The following is a 19,557-nucleotide window of genomic DNA, read 5'->3' as shown; positions in this document are numbered from 1 at the left end:
CTCGCCCCTGCTGTTCAACATCTACATGAAGCCGTTGGGTGAGATCATCAGTGGCTTCGGGGTGAGATACCAGCAGTACGCTGATGACACTCAGCTGTACTTTTCCACCCCGGGCCACCCCAATGAAGTTGTTGAAGTGCTGTCCCGGTGTTTGGAAGCCGTACGGGTCTGGATGGGGAGAAACAGGCTCAAGCTTAATCCCTCCAAGACGGAGTGGCTGTGGATGCCGGCATCCCGATTCAGTCAGCTGCAGCCGCTGACTGTTGGAGGCGAGTTACTGGCCCCAAGGGATAGGGTGCGCAACTTAGGCGCCCTCCTGGAGGTGCGGCTGTCTCTTGAAGTTCTTTTGCCGGCCGCCCCCAGGAGAACCTTCCACCAGGTTCGCCTGGTTCAGCAGTTGCGCCCCTTTCTTGATCGAGATGCCTTGTGCACAGTCACTCATGCGCTCGTTACCTCTCGCTTGGATTATTGTAATGCTCTCACATGGGCTCTTGAAGTGCACTCGGAGGCTTCAGCTAGTCCAGAATGCAGCTGCGCGGGTGATAGAGGGAGCTACGCATAGCTCCCACGTAACACCGCTCCTGCGCAGACTGCACTGGCTACCTGTGGCCTTTCGAGTGCACTTTAAAGTGCTGGTTATGACCTTTAAAGCGCTCCATGGCTTAGGGCCTGGGTACTTACGGGACCGCCTGCTGTTACCACATGCCTCCCACCGACCCGTACGCTCTCACAGAAAGGGACTTCTCAGGGTGCCGTCTGCCAAACAATGTCGGCTGGCGGCCCCCAGGGGAAGGGCCTTCTCTGTGGGGGCTCCCACACTCTGGAACGAGCTTCCCCCGGGTTTACGCCAAATACCTGACCTTCGGACTTTCCATCGCGAACTGAAGACGCATTTTTTTTCCGCGCGGGGCTGGCTTGAATTGAATTTTATTAATTTTAAATTTTTATTAATTAATTTTAAATGGGGTTTTTTAGTCTAGTATATTTTAACCTATCAGGCTAATTTTAAAATAAGTTTTTTAATCTGCTTTTTAAATTGTATATTGTATTATCTGTTTTATTTTTGCCTGTACACCGCCCTGAGTCCTTCGGGAGAAGGGCGGTATAAAAATCAAATAAATAATAATAATAATAATAATAAAATAATAATAATAAAATATCTTCAAGGGAAAAAAAAGCAAAGTCCGGTTGCCTTTTGAAAAAGCACTTTTGGGACAACCATAACCTGGATGACTGAGAATCTCCATAGAGTTTAAAGACATTTTATTTACTTCAATTTCATGATCATTACACTATACTCTATACTCACTACACATCCTCAAAAGACCAGCTAACCAATGAATAATAATGGTTGTGATGTGCAACAAATCTAATAATTAAATAACTAACTGTAGATTCTTCCTCTGTTTACTGCCAGTAAGGGATTGGCAATTATTCAAGATGCCATTCTCTCCACGCTTTTTTAATATTGTAATTATACAAAAATGATACCCTGTGAATTTAACATATGCATATGTGTACACACACACACACACACATTAATCTAGTTTTGCCTTATTAAGTTCAAATTCTTATCCCTCCCTGAAAATACTTCCTTCTGAGTTTTCACACCATTTGTGTTGGGGGCAGTGCTGCTTGAAGTTTATGTTAAAAAATTGTCCTGTATATCGAATTGTTATAATTGAGCATGAACCCGGGCATGTTACTTGCTAAAAATATTAACATGTATATCTCAAAGACTGGATGTTGCATCTTGTCAGTGTAAACAATCCATTGCTGAGTGTTCACAATTGGGGGAAGTCAACTAAATCTCTTGGCTTGGGTTAAATATCTCCATTTTAAATGAGTTTCACTAGGATAAATCTTTCAAAATAGTAAACTGACAAAGGCATGCCAACATATATGCAGGATAATTCTCCCACTGCCGATCATGTTATTACCAGCTGGTAGATAAAAAGGCTGATTTTTTAAAAATCCAGTTTCAGTTGTGATACATACATGCATCATCACTTTAACCCAGGTAAAGAAGAGGCTCTCAGAATGATAGCCCTCATAAATACAACCATCAGATACATTATCAAGAGAAACACATGGCCCAATAAAACAATGACAAAAATGAAGATTGCCTGTTGAAGTTCTAGGTTTTCCCTTTGTTCTTTCCTTTTGCCTCTCAATTTCCTCTCTTTCCGTCTTTCCTCTGCTGAATGAGTTAAGAATTGCTCAGGATAATAATAGGGCTGTTTCCTTTAATGATTGCCTTCACTCTAAAAGCACTAGGAACAAAACTCAATCAGCTTCTTTTGGAAAGAGGATGTAGTCAAGCCCTGGAAAAGAGAGGCTTGGAAGAAAGGAAAGAAGCTCTTGCTTTCACACTGTTAGGTGTTTAAAGGAAGATGAGCCCAGGATACAGATGACTAATTCTAGCTAATTGCAACCTGCATGGGTCAAGGCCTGGAGGCCTCACTGTTGTTAGGTCAGGGCAACATCCATCAACAGCCTCACCACTCAAAGGTGGATCATCAGCAATTCAGGACAATAGAAAATACAATGGTAGTAGCCTGAGAGTTCTTAACAACGGCCACAACATCTGATCATCACGGAAACTGACTTCTTTCAGTCCAATTCACATTCTGATTAACAGATTACTGTAGTGCTGGGATTCTCAAACTCGGTTAAATCATGCTGTCATTTTGATGGCTTAGAAACCTTCGTATGCCTGCCCATTTGACCACCTGCTAAATTAGTTCAGTATTTTGTAATATTGAATTATAACTGAATAATTGGCTCTCTACCCTCCTAACAATCTACCACAAAACTTCCAATTAATTAGCTCTTCTCCAATTTTCCAGCTGCCTACCTGTTGATCTTCCATCCTATCTTTATTTTATTTTATTTATTTATTTATTTATTTTGTCACAACAATATACATAAGCATCACACACACACACAAAAATTATATAGTATATAAACATATATATGAAGAAATATAAGGAGGTATATATATATATATATATATGAAGAAAAAAAAGAAAAACAATAGGACAGGAACGGTAGGCACGTTTGTGCTCTTATGCACGCCCCTTATGGTCCTCTTAGGAATGGGGTGAGGTCAATAGTAGAAAGTTTTTGGTTAAAGCTTTTGGGATTATGGGAAGAGACCACAGAGTCAAGTAAAGTGTTCCAAACACTGATGATTCTGTTACAGAAGTCATATTTTCTGCAATCTAGATTAAAGGGGTTAACATTAAGTTTAAATCTATTGGTTGCTCTTGTATTATTGCAATTAAAGTTGAAGTAGTCATTAACAGGAAGGACATTACAATAGATGATTCTATGAGTTAAACTTAGGTCTTGTCGAAGGCGGAGGAGTTCTAAGTTTTCTAAGCCTAGGATTTCAAGTCTGGTGGGATAAGGTATTTTGTTGTTTTCAGAGGAGTGAAGAACTCTTCTTGTAAAATATTTCTGGACACGTTCAATTGTATTGATGTCAGAAATGTGGTGAGGGTTCCAGACAGGCGAGCTGTATTCTAGAATTGGTCTAGCAAATGTTTTATATGCTCTGGTTAGTAGTGTAGTGTTTTTGGAAAAGAAGCTACGCAAGATTAGGTTTACAACTCTTAGAGCCCTTTTTGCTATGTAGTTGCAGTGGGCTTTGGCACTTAGATCATTTCTCCCACCTTCCTAAACGTCCACTCAGCCCTTATAGCCCTGTTCCACCACAATCTTCTCAGTACATTATCCCCCTCCTCCTCATCAGTCAACCCAGTCAATCCTGATCTTCTCATTCTGCACGTAGCAATTTTTCAAGGGATTCCTATCCATCAGCTCCTACCACATCAACTTTCTCAGTCAGCTCCTCATTTGAAAGGTGGCATCCTTCCATTCTTTTAAAAGCATCCACATGTTTCTCGTGTTTCCTTTGAAATTCCTTCACGTTCCCCAAAGGAGTGTCTGTCCCCAATTTGAAAACCTAATATAAGAGAAGATGCTCCAAAAGAAAGAAACACCCAACAAGGCCTCCATCTCTTCCTGCTCTTCACCCTTGTCCAAGGCCACTTCTTTGCATCTCATCCTAGAATGAATTCTTTTCTTATCTGCAGTTTTAACAGGAAGGATGCTTTCCCACATCTGTCAAAATATAGTATTCCAGGGCAGCCAAAATAGGAAACTTTTATTCATGCACAAAATGCTGAATTAATTTGTTCTTAAAGTACTTGCAAAATGCATATATTGGCATGGAAAGGCTTGCCTCACATATATCAAGGACAGCTGTGTAAATCAAATAGGATGGGATGAAAAAGAGGGAGAATTATAAGTATGGGGGAAACATTTATGTGAGAAATCATCATCCGATTTGGAAACCACCATCATGACACATCTTTGGAAAAGCAGAGAGAAGATGAAAGTATTGAAAAACAGCTGATGTAAAATGCAATTGCTTTGTGTACTTGTTTCTTCGGGATATATTTTATTTATTTTTATTGCTTTTAAAATAACAACAAAAAATAAAAGCAATAAAACACAACCATAGTTCTAATGCAAATACATAAATGTTCAAATAAAAAACCCCAAACATTAAAAATGATTTAAAAAGTGAAAAAATACAACAAGAAATAGTATATTATGCAACAGTTACTCTGTTTCCCCCAAATAAGACATCCCCTGATAATAAGCCCAATCGGGCCTTTGAGCACATGGAAATAAGGTCAAGCGCTTATTTCAGCATTCAAAAAAAATATAAGACAGGGTCTTATTTTTGGGGAAACACGGTATATATTTATGTAATATATCAATCAATAATAATTATATGGTCAATAAGCAGCAAAAATTAAAAGAATAAAAACAAAGTGAAACAAACAGATACAATAATATACTAACAACTAGCAAAACAAATCACATAGTATAATATTCATTCTAATACAAATAATATTCAAGTATGTATATAATAATTTCTAGTACATTTCTATAATCCTAGCTATCATTTTTAACCTACTGTATTTTATATAAATAAGTTTCAGATTTCATTATACTTGTTCATACAAAGTCTACCCATTCATAAATTTCATTATCAATGAAGATTTAGAATTGGGGACATTTTGGAGCAAGTGGGATGACACTGTTTTACTTTAAAACCACTCCAGGTTGCCCCATTCCATTCCAAGATGGTCCACAACAGTATTCCTTTAAAAATACATCTTCCTCCTGCTGAAATTTTGAATACCTTTTTGAAAGAGTTTAGAAGGTTTGGAGAAAGACTACCTAAGGGACATAATGAAATTTTTAGAGCATACAATGGCATTTGATTTTTATGAAATATAAATGGAATTGGTAGGAAATGTTGCAAATCAGGAAAGCAGAAGCCTCTGAGGAAATAAGCATATTTTTCATTATGAGGCTGAAACATGCAAACTGACCTGGATCTGCTTGAATTGAATAATGGCCATATATGCTATGCAAAATAGATTTCTTCATTATTAAATAAATATTGCACCATTATATCTTATTAAGGTTCAGGTTTCACTGTTGTGCATTTTGAGATTTGCTGGCAACATGTACTCTCCATAATGACAATATGCATGCCTTTCTTTGGAGTTTAATAAAAATAAATGCAAGCCCTCCAGAGTAAAGATTTGAATCCTAGAAAGATGTATGTATGTACCAGGGGTGGGTTCTACTTACCTTTACTACCGGTTTGCAACAGGAGTGCACACGCACACTTATGTACATGCACAGAAACTTCTGCACTTGCACAGATCATCAATTATGACATCTGGCAGGTGTGCGAAGCCTCCCGCCATTTTTACTACTAGTTCTATAGAACTGGACAGAACAGGGAGCAACCCATCACTGTTATGCACACACACACATAAACACAGACAAACACACACATTATTATTAGCAACAAATGGATTTAATGCAGGAATGGAAACCTTTTCTTTGAAGTTCTTGGGTTTAATTCAATGAGGATTGGTAGACAAATGTCTTTTGACTTTTCAATCTAGAGCAGTGGTGGTATTCAGCCAGTTCGCACTGGTTCGCAGGAACTATTGGTGGAAATTTGGCCAAGGTTGCTGAACCGGTAGCGATGGCCAGCTGGCCATGCCCCCGAACTGGTCCTCCAGTTGCCACTCGCTCACCCCACCCACCATGTTTGTTGCTGCCATGTTCTTTGCACACGTGCATCCAATTGCCTTGCAAGTCCAATGTGATGTGCATGCGCAAAGAACATGGCAGAGACGGCAGCAGCTTTTTCTGTAACTAGAGCAGCTTTTCTCTAGTACTTTTTGGTGGCCAGCTGCTGCAGCTGCAAAGTGGTTCTCAAAGAAATGGTGCCTGGGAGCCTTCTTTGCCAGCCGCTTTCCAGCAGTGGCGGCTATCTGGGGGCTGCTGAAAACTCCGGTCAGCTAACCTTTTGGACTCTGGACCAACCACTGTGGAAGGTAAGCAGCCCGAACAAAGAGGCAGTGGTGGGTGAGGAAACGAGACTAGGGCTGGGGCCGCTAAAGGAGGGGAGACATGGGCAATTGGTGAAGGGAGGGCGGGGGTAGATAGGTGGAAATTCCAAAAAAAATCCAACCTTTTCCTGTGGGCGTAGCTAGTTGGGGGCCATGTGACTGAGTGGGTGTGGATGTGAGTGATGTCAAGTTGGGCATGCCCACTCAGTCACATGCCCCCCACCTAGCCACGTCCACCGAACCGGTAGCAAAATTTTTTGAAACCCACCATTGATCCAGAGCTGAAAGAAAATGCTTAATCCAAAATCCTGTCTAAGAGAAGCCTAGAAGCCTAACCTCCATGCTTCAAAATCAGTAGCATAGTCGCTAAACCACACTGGCTTTCCTGCCTTAGGAACAAAGCCAACTGGATGATTGGGCCAGTTACTTTTTCTCAGCCCTAGGAAGAAGGCAAGGGCAAACCACTTCCAAAAGGTTGCTGGGAGAACTTGTCTTTTAATAAAAAAATAGGGAATATTTTTTTCTGAAGTTTATTTTAAACACCTAAGCCACACCATTAACTTCTCAGCATAAAAAAATAGACTATTGCTTTTTTTGAAAAATAGGGTCTGAACACGCACACGGACTCCTTCTTTTTGGAGAAGCATGAATTTTAAGAATTGGGTAACTGCAAAGTTATTTTCATTACAGAAACATTGAACTATTCTTTCAGAATTTGTCAGACTATGCATCCTGTTACAAATCTGAAAAACTGTTCTTCCGTGCAAGCAATGTTTTCTTTCTCGCTCCCCCTCTCTCTTTTCATTTAAATGGCAACATTCAGTGGGGAAAGGTTTTTTTTCCCCCTAAAAAATGATAAGGGTAATAATGGAATTGCCTTCCATATATACCAACAGAGGAAGAGGTGATAAACAAAATCTTGGAATGTGCTGAGATGGACAAACTATCAAAGGAGTTAAAAGAAAAAGAAGAGTCGGAATACTACATAATATGGAACAAATTGTATAATTGGCTAGAGACTAGAAACACTAGATGATGAAAAAAGGTGAAAAACTTATATATATATATAGGTCTTTGGTTATTCGGGTTTTCTCCCGCGTAAAATTGGAAGTATCTTGGCGACGTTTCGACAAAATCCCATTCATCATCTTCATTCTAGGTGTTTACAGCTTCGTGCTTCTAGGAGAAATGTGTGATCGCAGCTATTTCTTCCTTTTAACTGCTAGTGGGGGTTTGAACTGATTGGGTGGGAGCTTGGCTGTGCTCTGATTGGATGGGGTTTTTTTGTGCTCTGATTGGCTGGGGGTGTGTCCTGTTTGGGTGGGGGCTTGGTTGTGCTCAGATTAGTCTGAGTTGCGAGGGGATTTGAGCTGGTGAGCTTCATTGCTGTTGTTTGGCTTCGTGGTCGTGGTTGTACTACATCTTTATAGTGGGTGTCAGTCTGCTGCATGTATGGATTGGAGGGGTTTGAAATGGCTAATGTTGCAACTGCAGTCTGGCTTCTGGTCCTTGGTCGTGCTTCATCATCAGTGTGGGTTTGGGTCTGCTTTCTGGGTGGATGTGTGGTGGTGACATCCAATCCATACATGCAGGAGACTGACACGCACTATGAAGATGTAGCAAGTAGTAGTTGGTGAGTGAGCGAAGCTTCATAGGTATTTACAGTTGCTCCCCAAAACTAGCATCTCTACCTTAGCCCCATCTCAAATCATCAGGCATTAGATTCTCATAGGAGCTGTAAACTGTAAACTGTGCATGTGAGGGAGCTAGGTTGTGTGCTCATTGTGTGTGCCCCCCACCCCCTCCGCCAGTCTGTGGAAAAATTGTCTTCCATGAAATGTGCCCCTGGTTGCCAAAAAGGTTGGGGACTGGTGAAATATAATGTTTTCAGTTTAGGATTGCTGACCAAGATTTGTGCCGTACAAAGGAAACCCAGTTAGAAGTAACTTCATCTTCAGTAGCCCCTCTGTTAAATTGAGCAACTTGCTGTTTAAAATCAGAGAACCTGAAAATGCTCTTTGAGCATAGCAGAGGCTTGCCAACAAAGAATACTATGTTCCTTTTTCTGTTTTACCTCACACTCTATATTGTATGGTTTCTGCCAGTTTGTCTTTAGACCATAGTCCCAATAATGACATTATCTTTCAAAGTAGAACCCAGAGAGGAACTGGCCTGTTTCCATGGGAACAGTAAGTCTTGCCTTCAGACAGCATGCATTAGCACAATGTTAGCAGACAGAGCTGATCTATAGTCAATCCACACTGAATCCTAAGTGATCATTTTTGCCATCAAGGCAGCAGTTCTGAAATATCTACTTTGATACAGCAGATGAAGGTCACAGCTAAGGGAGTTCTTGTAAAAAATGTTCAGCAGAACACTTGGGCCATTTCATGTTATAAAGTCTTATACTTTTCAGTCCCTCTATTGTTTTTTTCCCCCAGAATGACCTATAGATCTGAAGTGCTTCTCCCAACAGTGGGTGGACTGAATAGAACATGTATATATACTTTGGCCCAAATCCTTCCCAATCTCCCCAAAGTCAGGGTCCAGCTCTAAGTTTGATTGCATCAGCTTCCTTTCTTTTTTCTCTCTCAGCAGTCTTCTTAACATCAGGAGGATAATATATTGCCCAGTTGCTGGTATCATTTCCTCTAAAAGCCAAATCTTATCTTTAAGGATGATTGAGATGTTTTCCAGTGAACATTCTTGGTGTGAAATATAGGCTCTCAGGGAGGTTAAACAATTTGTGAAAGAGCAATGCCCTCAAAGTTTTATTCTCATGCCCTGTTTTGTTGGTGTTCCTGCTTCGTTCCAAGTCTTCTTATCTCATTAACAGGAACCAAAGCAAGCTTTTTCTTTTTGCAAACATTGTGTGCTATCTTTATATTCACCTCTGTAGATTTATTTCTTTGCACTACTGGCGTTGCAGCTGATTAGCAATTTTCTGCTCTATCCTCTTCCTGGTCCATAAAGTAGTATTGCTGCTTAAACTACAACCCATCTGCCTACCAGCAGCAACTATTTCTCATGGGCAGCTATTTTTTTTTCAGAGCATCCTTCCCTCAATGATAAGGAAGGGAGCCTCCGTATCGGCTAGTTTTGCTTTCTCCCACATTCAGATTTAGGCCAAAGAAATTTGTGATTGGATTTATAAACATATACAAGTACTCATACACACAACTGTTCACAATACAAGTAATGTCCTCATTCATCCAAACCAGAAAGAATAGCTATTCCCAGGATGAAAGGAGCATAATTTACTCTTACCGGTCATGAGAAGTGTCAGGAAAGAAATAAGGAGACCATCCCTTATTTAAAACAACAAACTTGGTTGAATGCTAGAGCATAAAATTTAGGCATTTAAGTGATAAGAACTAGGAACGCTCCTTGGTGAAAGTGATGGATCTGCCAACTTTACTTTCTCCTACATGTCAGACCTTTTAAAACATCAGATTTTCCTGTACAATTTATAAGGAACTTTCTGAATATCGATAAGCTTTTATCCTAAAATGCGCCAAATGAAACTTTTACTTGTGTCTATTCAATATACTCAGTAATGTCAGACTGACAGTAGCTCAGCAATAAAAGTCAAGATTCAAAACAAGGACAAAGTAATACAAGAACATTTGAATCTCCCAAGGCTCTCCATTACAGATCTCAAAGTAGCCATTTTGGAAAGCCCAATTCAGCCAATCCAGCGAGTGCATGCAGAACAAAATACATCAAAAGTTTTCAGGCAATCTCAAAAGGTCTCAACAAACACAATGGATTTTTAACTCATTGCAGTTGTTAATTAATCAGGTACTGGTAATCTGTCTGGCAGGTAACCTGCATCTGCATAATCACTGTCTCTCCCCCCCCCATTTTCTCCCCTCCTAATTTAAATCCTACATCGGTTTAAGCAACTCCATGGATCTGATGAAATAAGCAGTGTCTTTTGTTAGAAAAAAAAATATATGACCAGACTTGCATGAATACATATGCATTTATTATAGTTATATGAAATATGTGGCATGCCTGTGTGGAGTGTACAGAACGGGCCGCGGCGGGGGCCTTAGACCGGGTCGTGCCTTTGCGGCCTCTGACCCGGCACAGGTCCCAACCGGCTCCTTGGTTCTCCGAGGAGCTGAGAGGGATGAAGCGCCGGAGAAGACGCCTAGAGAGTTCCTGGAGGTCTAGCCATTCGGAAGCTGATCGGACACTAGTGAAGTCCTATACTAGGACTTACCTAGTGGCATTGAGGGAAGCGAGGCGTAGCTACGCCTCCTCCCTCATTGCATCGGCAGATAACCGCCCAGCCGCCCTGTTTCGGGTGACTCGCTCCCTCCTACACCAGGGGGAGCGGGATGACCCGTTGCAGGGACGTGCTGAGGAGTTTAACGGTTATCTATACGATAAAATCGTTCAGCTTCGGGATGGGTTGGACCAAGATTGCGGTGATGCGGGTGAGATGCTCGAGGGTGGTCTTGGCGATATTGTTTGGGATGAGTTTGACCCTGTGGCTCCTGAGGACATGGACAGGTTGCTGGGTAGGCTGAATGCCACCACATGTTTACTGGACCCGTGCCCTCCTGGCTGGTGCTGGCCACTCGGGAGGTGACACGAGGCTGGCTCCAGGCGATTACGATCGCTTCTTTAGTGGAGGTGTCTTCCGGCCGCCTTGAAAGAGGCGGTGGTGAGGCCCTCCTCAAGAAGCCTTCCTGACCCGCTGTTTTAGGTAACTATCGTCGGTCTCCAACCTTCGCTGGCGAAGGTTGTAGAGAGTATGGTGGCATATCAGTTTCCTTACACCTGGATGAAACTGTCTATCTAGACCCGTCCCAGTCCGGTTTCCGGCCCGGTTACAGCACGGAGACGGCTTTGGTCGCGTTGGTGGATGATCTCTGGAGGGCCAGGGATAGGGGTTGTTCCTCTGCCCTGGTCCTATTAGACCTCTCAGCGGCTTTCGATACCATCGACCATGGTATCCTGCTGCGCCGGTTGGAGGGATTGGGAGTGGGAGGCACCGTTTATCGGTGGTTCTCCTCCTATCTCTCCGACCGGTCGCAGTCTGTGTTGACAGGGGGGCAGAGGTCGGCTCCGAGGCGCCTCACTTGTGGGGTGCCGCAGGGGTTGATCCTCTCGCCCCTTCTGTTTAACATCTACATGAAGCCGCTGGGTGAGATCATCAGTGGTTTCGGTGTGAAGTACCAGCTGTATGCGGATGACACCCAGCTGTACTTTTCTACACCGGACCACCCCAACGAAGCTATCGAAGTGCTGTCCCGGTGTCTGGAGGCCGTATGGGTCTGGATGGGGAGAAACAGGCTCAAGCTCAATCCCGCCAAGACAGAGTGGCTGTGGATGCCGGCATCCCGGTACAGTCAGCTTAATCCGCGGCTGACCATCGGTGGCGAGTCATTGGCCCCGATGGAGAGGGTCCGCAACTTAGGCGTCCTCCTGGATGAACGGCTGTCTTTAGAAGACCATTTGACGGCCGTCTCCAGGAGAGCGTTTTACCAGGTTCGCCTGGTACGCCAGTTGCGCCCCTTTCTGGACCGGGATGCCCTATGCACGGTCACTCACGCACTCGTGACGTCTCGCCTGGATTACTGCAATGCTCTCTACATGGGGCTCCCCTTGAAGGGCATCCGGAGGCTGCAGTTAGTCCAGAATGCAGCTGCGCGGGTGATAGATGGAGCCCCTCGTGGCTCCCGTATAACACCCATCCTGCGCAGACTGCACTGGCTACCTGTGGCCTTCCGGGTGCGCTTCAAGGTTCTGGTGACCACCTTTAAAGCGCTCCATGGCATTGGGCCGGGTTATTTACGGGACCGCCTACTGCTACCGAATACCTCTCACCGACCCGTGCGCTCTCACAGAGAGGGTCTCCTCAGGGTGCCGTCAGCGAGGCAATGTCGTTTGGCGACGCCCAGGGGAAGGGCCTTCTCTGTGGGGGCTCCCACCCTCTGGAACGAACTACCCCCCGGACTCCGTCAGCTTCCGGACCTTCGGACCTTCCGCCGCGGGCTTAAAACATACTTATTTAATTGTGCAGGACTGAGCTAGATTTTAAATTTCTGGGTTTTAATTGGGTTTTATTTGTATATTTTAATTAACGGGCTTTAATATAAGTTTTTTAATTGTTTTTATTCTGTATTTATATGTTTTTAAGCGCCTGTGAACCGCCCTGAGTCCTTCGGGAGATAGGGCGGTATATAAATATGATTAATTAATAAATAAAATAAATAAATAAATATGTGCATGTATAAATGCTATCCCCATAACCAAAACTGCTTAAAAGCTTTGTTTGGATATTTCCTTTCCTTCCCTTTTGGCCTCCAATTTCAGTAACACAAAAAGAAACTTCCTGCTCGTTTGGGGAAGGCAGAAATATACAATTGACTGTTAAGTAAATTAGCTATTTGGCATGCCGTGAGTTTCAGATATTTGGAAGAATGGCAGCCCTTCTGCAGAACGCTTTTCTGCATTTGGGAGAGACCTGTGGCATTCTGTCATCTCTTGGCGTCCTGGCCCCCCAACATCTTACTTTCAGCCAGAAAAGTCTAATAAAAAGCCTTCCACATCAACTGACTCAAGAATGTTTCAAGAGAGAGTGAGTGAGTGAGAGAGAGAGAAAATATGGGGGTGGGTTTGTTCCTCTTTAAGGCCTAGGTTTGCTCAGAAGTGCAGTGCATTTATCTTTGTTTGTGAAAAGTAGTACTATTTTAAAAGGCATTAAGCATGAAGTGATTAATCAAATGGCAAGAATAGGCCTTTAGGGTGCTCTGGAGAAACACAATTGAGAAATGATGCTTTCTGCTCTATTGAAATGCAAATGCTGCACACAGCTCAGCCCCCTCATGGGGGTGGGGTAAGGGGGGGGGGAAGCAGCATCTTATTTGTTTCTGGGAATACCTGCTTTATTTCCTTTTTTTTAAGCATTAAGGTAGTAAGGTAGAAAGAAGTATACTTCTTCATCTAGAGCAGAGATATAATAATTAACAGAGAGATGCTTGACTAAGTCACAATTCAGAACAAGAAGGCAACAAATAGGTTGCCTTTGTTTTCCATTAGCGATCTTACCTTTTATGCCCCTCTTTTTTTTTTTTCATTAGCTCAGCCTTCCAATTTTAAGGCAATGGAATATTTTTCAGAGATGAGGCTGACAGCTGTTAAAAGCCGTGAGTGACAATAATTTCATCTTGTTGATAAAATTAGAAAGAATTAAAAAGAGAAAAGGTCCTTTTATCCTTTCTTACAACCCATTCTCAATTCAATTAAATCTCCTAAATGCAACTACTATTAGAACGTGACTTAAATGACTATGGAACTTGGAGTTTATGATTGTCACGAGAAGAAGATAATAGACCTCATGAGACAATCCTTGCAGGTACAGGAAATAAATCTGAGTTTGGCAAACTCACAAAACATTGAACCTATGTAACTCATTCCCAGTCCTAGAACTGGCTAAATGAATTCTGTGGAATAATTTGTCTCACACTGATTGTTGAGATCATTTATTCGTTAAACTCATTAGAAGGTGCAGTGCTAACTTTACTAGTTACTTAGCCTGGGGTCATCTCTTTTGATTGCAAATGCCTCTTCCAAACTTCAGGCACTGGGGAGTTTTTTCAGCATTGCTACCTGACTTCCTTTGAGCTGGAGACTTCAGTGAGGGAACCTGAGTTTTTAGTTGTGCAAAGCACGAGCATTGTTAAAGCATAGCACAAGTGATTGCCACATAAGAAGTAACTAGTTTCCCCATTAGCTGCCATCAAAACCCTACCTGTTCTGATGGCAGCTATATATCATGGATATCCCTGATATATAGCTGATATATTACCAGAGAAGGTAAATTGGCTTCACTAAGTGCCATGTGTTGTGACTCGGGCCCAAGTAGGTAGTAGTAAACTCAGTCAGTTCAAAAACAAAATTTATTAGAACAGCTGAGAATTAACTCATTCTCAACATAGTCCAAACTAAATCAAAGCCAATTCTTCATAACACAATTCTTCAGTCTTATCACCAACCTTGGTCCAATTAGGCAAACTGCCAAAGGTTTTCCTTGGCAAAAGTTCCAAAGCAGAAGACACCGACAAGAAATAAATGCAGCAAGACAAGGCTATCAATGTTGTTTTCCGGCAAAGAGCCCAAACGCTGTTGCTAGTCTTTTAATGATTGGATGATTGGAGAGGCCAATCATTTCCTGAGTCGTCTTCTGTGCTTTAGCTGCTCTTGCCTTCTGGCAGTTTTTCTCATGCGTGCATTAAGAACAGGCACCTCCTGCTCCTCTGCCAGATACTGTCAGCATCTGAAGCTCTGGAGTCTGCACATGACACCCAGATGGCCTTGGTCCCACCTCTGCCTCCGATGCAGAGCCCTCATCCGGGCCTTCTCCAGCCTCCAGGACTGTTCCATGTTCTTCCTCAGCCTCATCGCTGTCCAACTCTGTTGCCAGCTCAGCAGGCTGCTGACGGACCACAACTCCATGAAGACCATGATAGATTCACAGGTACTTCTTGTGTTTGAAAGGGTTCAAGATTTCAGTGACATCATGGGAAAAGTGTAGTCCTCAAAGATTCCATAAATGCATCGAAATATCCAGAACTTCCCAACTCTTACATTCAATACAACCATCATTCCCAGATAGGTATTTTCCAAGTCATTTGACTACAATGTCTATCCCTTGCATGCAATACAACCTTTAAGAGAAAGGTACTGTAGTATTGGTTCCTTTTTGGTTTCCTTCCTTTCATGAAGATATGAGTTTTTATTTGTTAAGAGAACAGAAGCATGTACATAAATATTCTGTATGCAGCATGGGCAACTTGTCATGTATGTATATGGGCAAAATTTTGTGTGATAGCTCTTTTCTTTCTCTTAGTGGAATGTGGAATGTTTGATTAAAGAAGCACATTTGATGCATATTTTTCAGCTGGCTGTGCATATTATTCCCAACATAATCACAAAATACATGATGGGAGGCAAGTATATGTGAACTGCTGTCTTTTATTTGTGCAGGAAATGATGAACAGTCTTCTGGTAGTAGCAGGGAAATTATTATTGCAGATTCATTTCTGCAAAAAATAAGGATATAATCTGCTTTGCTGATCTATTTCTGATAACCTTCCATTCACCTGACATTTGACACTCTGCCCCTTATTTATTTTAGGGTGTGGGGTGTCCTTTAAAATAAATACATGTCATTTTGGTATCCCAAACATTCCTCTTATAATCAGTTACCGTATCTTTTCTGAGACCAAGCAGACTTAGTCAACAGAATAACTTATTCCTCTTACTTGATATCAATGTGTAAAGTAATACCCCTGATAGCTACCCTAAAAGGCCTTTATTATTTATTCATTATACTATTTCTTCTACTGTAGTGAATGTTGCAATTCCCTGCCCAGAACTTGCAGATGGGGCGTGAGAAATCTTTGCAGACAGATGGTCTTGCATTTGGGGAAACAAACTTGTGTTATCTTCCTACTTGCTTTAATGAGCTAATTCTGTTTAGGGGCCACATAAGAGAGGGAATTTCTCAGCCTAGTAGATCTTCTGTATTTTATTTGCATTCACCAAGTGGAACAAATCCTAAAATGGCCAGTGTTCAAATAGTCCTTAGTTCTGCAAAGTAAAAACTTGTGAAGATTTTGGAACCACCAATAATTCTGGAGGACTGCTTCACATGAGACATATGTAGAATACAAAATACTCCATTGATTCAGACATAACTACTCTGTAACTGTTTTCTTCTTCAAGGCCTACTCCTGTTCTTGTTTTGTTTTTGCTTATGGATATTTTGAAAGAAGAGACTGTCTTTAAATAAAAAAATGTTCTGCACATTTTCATGAGAACAGTTCTGACCTTGCAGAGATTATGCTTCACATGAATATGCTACTAAGAAATATTTATTTGAAACAGCTAAAAGTTCATGCCTCTTTTGAGATGGGTAACTATGTAAATTTGATTACCAAATAAATAAATGCAGACATGAATTGTGGTGGTGGCAGCAGTTGTGAATAAGAATTATATCTCAAGAAATGCAGTTTGAATCTTGCCTTCACCATGAACTAATTAAATAACTTTAAGCAAGCATTTTTCTTTCAGGGAATCTCCACATGGAAACTGTTTGATAGTCTGAAAGCAGTTCCAAGTCTCTGTGAGCTACATTGCACAGTTAATACAATTTATTCTCAGCTCAGCTATTGTGCTGTTGAAGATGAAGCAATGTCAGTATTTTGTTTGCAATGGTTTGATGTCTGGTGCTGCTACAGAGCTTGCTTCCATGTTGGATGGAATTTCTGATCCTGGGTTCTGATGTCCTGCTAGATCCTTCACAGGAAATAATGGCTTAATCTATTTCATTCCAGAATCTTTAGACCAGTGGCAACAAGTTTAGTTGTTCACCTGAACACCGTTTTTGAGACTTCAGTTTTTGAGACTTCAGTTTTTGAGACTTCAGGGAGTGAAATGATAGTATTTGATAAATAATTTAAAAAGTGATAATCATTTTTCAAACTTATTGACAGTTAGAACACTAGAGCTTTTAAAGAAAAGTGTCCTATCTCTATGGAGATTCTCAGTCATCCAAGTCATGGTTGTCCCAAAGGTGCTTTTTCATGAGGCAATTGGACTTTCTGGTTTTTCTTTGAAGACATTTCATTATTTCTCATTCAAGAAGCTTCTTCGGCTTTGAAAAAGCTTCTTGGATGAGAAGCAACATGTCTTCAAAGAAAACAAGAAAGTCCAGTTGCCCCTTGGAAAAGCACCTTCGGGACAAGAGTGTCCTATAAAATAGTCAACCAAATACCATGGTCTGAAATTTCCATTTCTAGTAAAACAAGCTCGCCTGTATAAGACCTAAAATGGATCACAATGGTCATGTGTATCTGGTGAGTTCCAATAAGTATGATACTAGCTACATACTGTCTCCTGTTGGTCAGTGAGTAACAAAAATGTACACTGTAAATGAGCTATGGGGGTTAGGGGTTGGTGGGGGAAGTCATAGAATCCTTAGCCTGAGGACGTGACATGTACAACTCAATTCTCTAGCTGAAAAAGTTAAAATATGCATATGTTTATTCCTGCAATCCTACACTGAGTATAGTTTCCTTCCCAAATCCTTTATTGCTTGGCCTAGATGAATCTAGAATCTAGCCAATTCTTGCAAATTGGCTAGCATCTTTCATAATGTGTACATGAGAACTTACAGCCACTGCTTGGGTTTTTCTCAAAGAACATAGTCTCTTGGTGGACTTCAAAGGTGGTATCTTCCACTTTCTAGGTCTACCATATTAAAGGCACTTAGCAAGCCCAGAAGCACCAAGAACTAAGCCCAAGGAGAGGCAGTGCTTCCATCTCACCTGGAGAATTGAGTAGGAGGAGGCCCATTGTACAACATATGGATCCTTCTGGGCCCACCTTCTACTGATCAGTTTATTCCACCTTTTATTTGTTCAGGAATGATTGTTGTCCAATTTAAGTAACAGAAGTCTTGGTCCCTACTATAGATTTTAAAAAGCTTTTCAAAGAGTGATTACTTTTCTGGTGACAAGTGCTGTACTGTAAATTTATATTAACTTGTGACAATCAGCACATTGTGAACCATCTATATATTGGTTTATTTCTATTGCTTTTGTTTACCATTTTGTTACTATTTTAAAACTTCTCTCTGGTTAGTAATATAGGAGATTGTCCTATATCTACTGTGGATATTTAGCTCCTTACTCCAACTAAGATTGGAGCTCTAAGTCACCTTTTCTGAGAGTTGATGCAACACATTTCCGGGAAAAGTTGTGTGGTATGTTGAGAAGAATTCTTTCCCACCACTTTCCATTGCATGGTTCTCCTCTATTCTGCCCTAAACAGATTTCTCATGCTGTATTAAATATAATTATGTACCTGCAATTTAAGTAGAACATCGATGAAGAGTTTTGTGCCCAGAATGGTAATGGAAAATATGGTTAAGCTTGTTTAGCACAGAAAAGATATAATATACCTTCTATAAACTTGGAGGCTGATAGATGGTAGAAAATATTTGAGTTCTGGGCTTCAGATTATTGGATCCAAATCAAAGGATAACCATAATACAAGAAAAAGTTTAAAATATATAACTGGGAAATCCTCCTAGCAGTGTAAACTATTTGACTGAAAACAGACTATCTCAAAAGAAGGCAGGCTTCCATTTTTAGAAGTGCTGAAGCAGAGTTAGAGTGGCCACCCATAAAGGATAATGATATTGTTAATTTGTCTTAACTCCATATCTTTTTCATCTCTGTGAATTTATACTTGGATGTTCCAGAGAGGCATATTCAGAATAAGTGTTCTCCCATTAACTTTGAGAAAGGGAGAAGTTTCCTCTTATAAAACATGGTTATTCTCCACTTTCATTTTATGGTTGATTAAAATGGGAAACAATCTGGCAATGTCTTGGGTTATTGATAGATATATATATATATTTGCATTTTTGCATTTTATTTTTGTCTCTGGATCTGGATGATTTTTTGGTTCATTGATTCCCTAAGTATATAGTTTGAACAACTAAGGCAACTAGGAGGAAAACCATTTTTTTAAAAAAAATTAAAAATTAAAAACTTTTCTGCCTTTCAAGAATATCATAGTCAAGCCAGGTAAACCTATTTCAAAGATAAGGTTTAATTTTGATCTGATTTCATGTGCAAGATATCCATTAGAATACTTAAACTTCTATCTGTTTCAGCTGGAGCTGTTTTCTATCGCTATTTCCTATTTACAAAAAGTTAATTTGATGCATACTGGGAAATTCTTTAAACACCAGAAGGCTTCACACTATTATTTTTCCCATCAAGTCCTTATGGTTTGGGAGGTGTGAGATAACAAATATGTGGAATGGAATGCTTCACTAATTTGCCCTAGATTTTATCTATGGCTATATCCACTTTGGCCAAAAGATTGCTGTTCTGTTTCTGAACTGAAAAGAATGCAGAGAACCACAAGGACTTTTTGTAAAGAGAGATGAACAACAATCATCCATAGTCTTCTCTAAGTAATCTTATCTTGAAATAATTTCCTGAATCCACAGAGGGTAAGTTGCTAATATAATTTATCTAAAAACACAATCTTTTCCAATCTGTTGTTT

The sequence above is a fragment of the Ahaetulla prasina genome, chromosome 2 (genome assembly GCF_028640845.1).
Source record: "Ahaetulla prasina isolate Xishuangbanna chromosome 2, ASM2864084v1, whole genome shotgun sequence".
Classification (NCBI taxonomy): domain Eukaryota; kingdom Metazoa; phylum Chordata; class Lepidosauria; order Squamata; family Colubridae; genus Ahaetulla; species Ahaetulla prasina.
Note: the sequence above shows the minus strand (reverse complement) of the source record.